Source organism: Labeo rohita, unplaced genomic scaffold (genome assembly GCF_022985175.1).
Source record: "Labeo rohita strain BAU-BD-2019 unplaced genomic scaffold, IGBB_LRoh.1.0 scaffold_1516, whole genome shotgun sequence".
Taxonomy (NCBI): domain Eukaryota; kingdom Metazoa; phylum Chordata; class Actinopteri; order Cypriniformes; family Cyprinidae; genus Labeo; species Labeo rohita.
The window spans coordinates 1-8,175 of NW_026127688.1; the positions used below are offsets into that span (position 1 = coordinate 1).

The following is an 8,175-nucleotide window of genomic DNA, read 5'->3' on the forward strand; positions in this document are numbered from 1 at the left end:
GATTTATTCTCAGAAGTGTCCAGCACCCAACACACGTCCCTAAAACTTTCTAGTGATTTTGTAGAACCTGATTACCATGTTTAGATTGACTGAGTAAAACGTGAAACTGCTCTAGATGCAGGAGTTTCATTAGCATGTACGATTACTATAAATGATAAGTTTACAGTGGATGATGCAGAACTGACACTAACACTTTAATAACTTTTAATAAAACAAGTTTAAAATATCACAGCACAGTTAAGTATCGAGAATCGCTGTGAAGACTTCTTTAAAGCATGGAGTCAAAAGGGTCGCGCGTTATTTTACGTAAATGTTGTATAATTTCTTCTCCTCCATGAACAATTTATACGTTATTATTTGACGTTATATATACATATGAAGAGTTCAGATGCAAAAGCCTCTAAATCCATCTGACGTATTTCTTTAAAATTAGCATTTCTTTCTGGCTACTTTGTTTATGTTTCTATGTACTGGTACTTCTGATTGGGCTGAGGCTGGAACTTAGCGAGTTTAGTAAGTAAAAGTATTTGATTTATACTATATGTCAGGAGCATTCTTTCACTATCATTATCTCATTTTTGACCGAGATGGCTTTTAGCTGGTTTTGCATCCGAACTCTTCAAACATATATATATGTATATATGTATATATGTATTTCATATCGAGCACCACTGTCTGGATTAAAGAGTCGCCGATTCAGTTAAACCATGTTTTTTTTTTTTTTTGTTTTTGTTTTTTTTAAACATACTTCAAACACATATGTATTAAACATATTTCATACCTTAAGTGGATTCTTGGCCAAAATAATAAGTGATGGGAGATGAAAGCTGAAAGAAAATCCTCCAAAAGCTGCTGGATGTGGTGACGCGTTACTTTTATATGAGCACGGACTTAACTCCACCCATTTTCTTCTGTGCTCACAGAGACCGTCACAGAGTGGGCGGAATCGCATACTTTCCTGTAAACTCTACCCATATGCAGACAGTCCCAGAGGGAGGGAGTGTTCATGCTCTAAAATTCCTGAAAACACACATTATAAGACTAACGTAGTCTTATTCTAACATCAGGTTTGTTCTCAATTTTACAGTTACTGCCACATTGTTCTATCTCTGATTTTGCAAAATCACCCCCTCCTAAAAATGACAGAAAAAAATAAGGTTAAAAACAAACAAAAAAAAATCATGACATTGCTAGAATGTGCCTGTTGTCTGAGTTGTATCTAAGCATTAATAAAACATTACAAATGGTTTATAAGAGGAATTGTTTATTAACAAGGTTTGTTTCAGACAACTCATTTAAATTATGGACAGTGGTTCCATCCAATTGGTTCTAGTTACTTTAAATGAATTCTAGTTAAAGTTACTCCCTTGAACAAAGCATTTTCTGTGTGATTATCCTGCAATGAGTCATAAAAGACAAGATGTCACAAATGGTCAAGTGTATTTGTTAAACAAGAGCAACAATTACAGTTACAACCACATTACAAAACTACAGAAATATTAAACTACTGTCATTTTCTAATTGGCATATAAAGGTAACCAATCAAACCTTAATCCAGGAACAGGAACTGGCTGCAGAAATAACTTCTGCAGTACTCCAAATGTGTGCCTGATTTCAGGAGTTCAAGTTTAGTCCATATATCAGTCCCAGCAACATGTTTGTTCATAGGGTTTACTGCTAAGGTCCAACACTCCAACTCTGCTGGGCTGTCTTCAATGTCTGCACCTTCAAATCGTATGACATAGATTCCCATGATTCCTCTGGATCACCTCCTGAGTGCTGCCAACGTCTGTATCCTAGAGAGGATATTTAAAAGAACGGAGTACTCAAATTATTGCGTATTAAATTTACATTAGCATTTATCATCCTTGAAAATACCAATAAATAAATAAAAAAAAAAAAAAAAAAAAAAAAAAAAAAAAAACTTACCATATACTAGTGTCTTCATTTGGGTACTTCAATGTCATTAGTCTAAAGATGCAGACAGCAACAAAATTCATGAGATTTAGCCTTTACATTTTTCTAAAAAACAAAAACAAACAAACAAAAAAAAAAACAAAAAAAAAAAAACACACATTTGAAATCTATTATTCTGTCTGATCATATACTTACGGGAAATACAGGCAAGCAGTTCAGATGGAATCCTAACTAACATTACAGTGGAAAATGAAACTATAACATTACTGGACCAGATCAGCACAGAAAGCCACTATCCTGCAGAGTTCAGCAATATTCACAATTAAAAGGATAGGTCACCCAAAAATGAAAATTCTGTCATTAATTACTCACCCTCATGTCTTTCCGAACCCACAAGACCTTAATTCATCTTCGGAACACAAATTAAGATATTTTTGATGAAATCCGAGAGCTTTCTGACCCAGCATAGACAGTAATGCAACTGAAATGCTCCCAGACCCAGAAACGTAGTAAGGACACCAGTAAAACAGTCCATGTGACATCAGTGGTTCAACCATAATTTTACAAAGCAGCGAGAATACTTTTTGTGTGCAAAGAAAACAAAAATATTGACTTTATTCAACAATTCTTCTCCAAATTGCGTCTTCCACCATTATAGAGACCTTATTACCTCTTTGCATAACGCATGCGTGTGATTCTGCTGACGTAGAACATGTATGCGCTGGGCCTTGTTTGCTTGCAGAGGAAAGCAATGTGCATACATCGTGATACTCTCCATAATGGCAGAATACATGATTTGGAGGAGAAGAAGAATTGTTGAATATAGTAGTTATTTTTGTTTTCTTTACCCACAAAAAGTATTCTCGTAGCTTTGTAAAATTATGGTTGAACCAATGATGTCACATGGACTATTATATCGAAGTCCTTACTACGTTTCGGGGCTTTGGAATATTTCAGTTGTGTTGGTGTCTATGCAGGGTCAGAAAGCTCTCTGATTTTATCAAAAATATCTTCATTTGTATTCTGAAGACGAACAAAGGTCTTACAGGTTTGCTAATCAAGGTTTTTAGGAATTCTCAAACAAAAACAAAGTTGTTTTACTAAAAGTTCCAGGCAGGGGTGTTGGAGCTAAACTCTACAGAACACTGGCTCTCCAAGAGCAGGTTTGACACGCCTGCCTTGCTTTAGAATGTATTGTTTTTGGGAAGTTAATGTATTCGCAATATCTGTCAGTTTATAGTAATACCATATATTTTATATTTATTGTATTAATAAACCTATTCTTATTATATCTGTCTTCTTTGTTAATGCCCATGACCATTACCCTAAAACTCAGTGGCTGGTGAGACAGTGTTTTAAAGGGGTCATCTGATGCAAAACTCACTTTTACATGTTGTTTGAACATAAATGCATGTTGGCAGTATGTGTACACAACCACCCTATAATGATAAAAATCCACCCAGTGGTATTTTTTAATCATTATAAGTAATATGCCCTTTTTCAAATCAGGTCATTCTCAGCTTTTAGTTGGTGTGACGTCACACCGATCAAGGCCGCTCCCACAATAGTTGATTTACATGACCGTCTTATCTTAGAGTCTGACCACCATTATTGTGTCGACTCCGGTGCAGGGGAAGACAAAAATGTCTCAGATTAAGCAATTGAGGTGTTCTGTTGTTGGATGTAATAATGATCATAGCGGTCATGATTTACTCCCGACATCTGAGCCGCTAAAGACGCAGAGGATTAATGTAACTTTCGTTTTTGAAGGAAATGTGTCCGGGGTTCTACATAAATGCGTCTATGTTCACACTTATAATTTGTGATCCAGCTTCACCTACAGCAGAAGTGAGTATATGGGTGTTTTTGATGCATCTTTGCAAATCGCCTTTTAATAATGTGCTACTTAGCAAGTTTTGTGTCGGCTCGTAAATCCACAGAAGAGAGAGGCTGGGTGAGTAGAGCTTATTAGTATTTAAAGGAACATTCAACAGAATGGCCCACTCTGAAAAGCGCTGATTTTGATATTTTTTTACACTACCACTGAGAAATTTTAACAATAGCATGTTATAGGCTTCTCATCAGGGGCGTTGCTAGGGCTAATCATTCGGGGCTAGAGCCCCGAATGTTTTTACTCCAGCCCCGAATGTTTTTTTTTTTTTTTTTGTATGGCCCTATGATTTCCACGGAATTTGTCAAAGTTTAAATGAATCAATCGAAAGTTGGTCATTAAACTTAAATCAAGTCGCGATATGGACTAGTATCTGTAAATATTATGCCACAAAAGCCTATTTAAATATGAATCCTGCATGTTCTGCGTGTCTTTTGATGAATGAACGGGGACGTGCGGTTTCTTTACATGTAATACTGATGCGCGTTTCACTAAACGAGGACATAAATACATTAACAACATCTCCAGAACTGCTCTGAGAGTCACTTCATGAGCATTTCACTGTTTCATTTGAGTAAAACACGCGTCAAATATACACACAGAAATTTACAGGTATTCACGGCAACCCGTCAAAGTAAAAGTTCGGTTAAACTTTATTAACCATTCAGTATAATGTACGTGCCTACTACTACTACTACTACTACTACTACTACGACTACTACTACTATTAAGTAATAAAAATGTATACAAATTCCTCACACAATATTTCTTCCATGTTTTAAATTTGAATAGTAAATCCCTTTATTTGGCAAAAATAAAATATCATTTTCATTAGAAGATCAATTTAATTAATATTTTATACCTTCATTTGATAACCAGAAAAAAATGCACAACAAAGAATTCCGTAAGGCTATTGTAAAAACATATAACGGTTGTTTTTATGCATTCAAATAAACATATTTGGTAACAATAAAACATAAGGTGAGAAAAAAATAAAACATTTCATGTGGTCCTAAATATGTAATTTTTCTTAACTTTTGATAAATTGACAGTCAATTGTATAAGATTCATGGTTTTAATTAATTACACATGATTAATTACATTTTGATTAATAAAATTAAATTTAACGATTAAAAAGAAGACCAGAAAAATGAAAACAGAAAACTGAATTTTCTGAAAAAAAAAAAAAAAAAAAAAAAAAAAAAAAAAAAAGACATTTGGGAAAAAAATAGGGCCTTATTTTTGCATTCAACTATATGTTTGCTACAGTTATAAATACATCTTCAAATTTATTATTTTATTTGTCTAACATATTTTTGTAAAGTTATAATTTTGTTATAATACTTATAATGTTTGCTATTTGCAGTGATTACTATTTACTATTGTTCATAGTGTGACAAGGTCTTTAACCCCCAGTTTAATGCCCCCGGACCCCATCCAGGTTCAACCACCTGTGTCTAACAAAATCTTATGTGAGCATGATGTGAGCTCCCACCCAACACCACTAGCCCCTGATGTTTTGGCACTAGCCCCGGATGTTTTAAAATCCTAGAAACGCCCCTGCTTCTCATTAAGACTCTAAAGAATCATATCAACAGCATCTGATGACCCCTTTAACATGTTTAAAAAAAGTTTTTGTTGAGTGTAGTTGTTCTTACCTGTGTAGTGGGAACCAAGAGGGTTTAATGCTTTGTCCAAGGACCCTTCTTCGGTTTGCAATCATCTTCATAAGTTCTGCAGTGTGGATCCACCCATTGGCAAAGACAGTTGACACTAATGGACCTATGATTAATCTGTCTGTCTCATATTCTGCACAAATCTGTAAACACATGAAGTACAATTTGTTACAAGAGCACCCATATATAGTTTAACAGCAAAGACAAATTCAGTGATCAAAAAATTTGTGTGAGTGATGATTATTGTCATGTATATTATTCCAAAAGTGTGGACATGATCTGGAGCATATTTAAAGTCATAAAATGACTGTAAAAAAGCATGATTTATACTTCAGGCACAGCTTTTCACAAAAACAAGACGTTTATAAAATGATAAACATCACATTTCTGCCTTCAAACCATTTTTAAAAAAATGAATGAGTCAAAAGTATCCATACACACACACACATACATATGAAGAGTTAATTTGCAAAAACAGATAACTCCATTTTTATTAATTTACATAAAACATGTTTTCTATTGTGTGTGTGTTTTATTGTGTTAGTTAGCTGTATTTTTGAGCTATTAATATTCAATCAAAATAACCCAACTGCAGTTTGATTGATATTACTTGGAATGCAGAATAAAAAATTAAAAAAAAAAACATGATTTTTGATTTTTTTTTTCTATTATCTGTTCTTGCAAATTAACTCTTAATATATACACATATACAAATGAACTCTTCATACACACACACACACACACACACACACACACACATACATGCATACAATCTATTAACATATAAATATATCTTAGTGTCTTACTTGTTTAAATTTCTAGAAGACACATCAACTTCTTAACTATCCACCAGTTCACATTTACAACTGCGTGCATTCCTCTAAAACAGAAAATGCAAAATACCCTTATTACTTTTGTTTATAAATAATGAAAAGGCAATGCAGTGGTTCACTTACCTTGGCCAAAACTTTTTTTCTCCGTCAGTAAAGTTGTGACATTCTTTCATTTCGCCAAAATTAGGCAGCGATGAACGTTAAAATATATGCAGAAGTCGAATGTGGCATTATTTGTACTTGCTTTCGTGCTTTAGCGCTTTAGCTTACACTAATTTCACTGGGACTTGAGTAGCCTAGAAAGAGCACAGGAAGGTTTTATTTAACTGCCTATGTATCATTAATAAGACGGAAAAGCACTTTGAATTTTAATAATTCGCCGCATCCTCTGTTCCACAAGCGCACATACAAATACACTACAGTCCATATGCGCTTTCATATCTCCCAACTGCACGAAATAATCTATTAACGGCGCAATATACCAGTTAAACTCGTCTGCAAAACAACACTAAAAGCATACTAAAAACACTTACAGAAATTAAAGACTTTGACTTAAGACAAAGAAGTCTTTAGATTTTCTTACCTGACTGGTACTTCTAGCTCTGACGCCATACACCTCCTTCACGCCGTCTTCATCAAATGCGTTGGAAACGTCATATCCGCTTTTTTGAATGGCGAAATTAAACCGTTTACGTTAGTTTAACGATTGATAATCAAGTAAAATGGAAACTTAAACAGTTTAAATTAACAGAGCACAATACAATAGTGTTTTGGCGGAAAAAGTTTGGTCCTTGAGTTCTCATTCATGACATGTACCCCTAAATACATAAGCATGTTACACAAAAGTGTGCTTTGCTTTCGTAGTACAACAAAGTGCTGTATTTTTAATGTGGAAAAAAAGTGCTACTAATGACACAGTAATAGTGTAAATTATTGTACCATTGGAAGACACCATTAACATGTTATTTATATCAAAGGGAATATCAACAAAGGGAATATCAATAAAGTTACAATACATTTGACATGGATTTATTAAAGTATAAAAAGATGTGGGCAATGCATTATAAAAGCATTTTGGACACATGTATTATATATATATATATATATATATATATATATATATATATATATATATATATATATATATATATATATATATATATTATTCTTATATTTTAAATACTTCATCTGTTTATGTGGGATGAGTATATTTAACAGTGTATGAAAGATCGGTTCAAGTGTACAAGTGGTAAATGCATTTTTATGTTAAAAGCATGTTTTTGTTTATATTCATGGGGTCTTAATATTTTTTGAGTACACAGATTATTAGACTTAGACTGTACCAAAGTCAAAACGCGGTAATAACGGGCGCGCGCAAGTAAACTTATCGGAAACATTGAAGAAGATGTGCAGCTCGACACACACACACATGAAAGCTCAACCGGTGTTTATCATATGAAAGGCAACAACATATAGGAATTCAGTGAGTGAAGGATGAGAGAGCGCCGTGGTGGGTGAGGTGGGTAAACCTGGATCCTTCTAGGGAGAAAGGAGAAAATTTCAAAAGCACAGTCATATTGTGCTTTTGATTTCAAAACAACATTGTTACACTATTAATTTTCTATTTTTGTATTTTTGTATTTTTTTTTTTGACAAATTTCATTTTTATTTTTTCCAAATTCAGTTTTTTTTTTTTTTTTTTTTTTAACTTATTCTGGACTCCTTTTTAATGGTTAAATTTTGTTTTTTATAAATTTTGTTAATTATATTATTGTGCGCATAATTTAGTAAAACAAGGGACAGATTATATCGTGCAATTTCCTTAAAAGGCAGGAACGAATTATCATATTGATAATTT

At 33.5% G+C, this 8,175-nt stretch overlaps 1 long non-coding RNA gene across 1 annotated transcript; it reads right to left on the reverse strand.

The window, feature by feature from the left end:
* Positions 1 to 1,342: 1,342 nt before the first annotated feature.
* Positions 1,343 to 6,917, reverse strand: LOC127158486 (uncharacterized). The gene is made up of 5 exons (XR_007826162.1): positions 6,441 to 6,917; positions 6,291 to 6,364; positions 5,467 to 5,627; positions 1,930 to 1,971; positions 1,343 to 1,796 (listed from the first exon to the last, which is right to left on the reverse strand). It is a non-coding gene; the product is annotated as an uncharacterized LOC127158486 (long non-coding RNA).
* Positions 6,918 to 8,175: the final 1,258 nt, after the last annotated feature.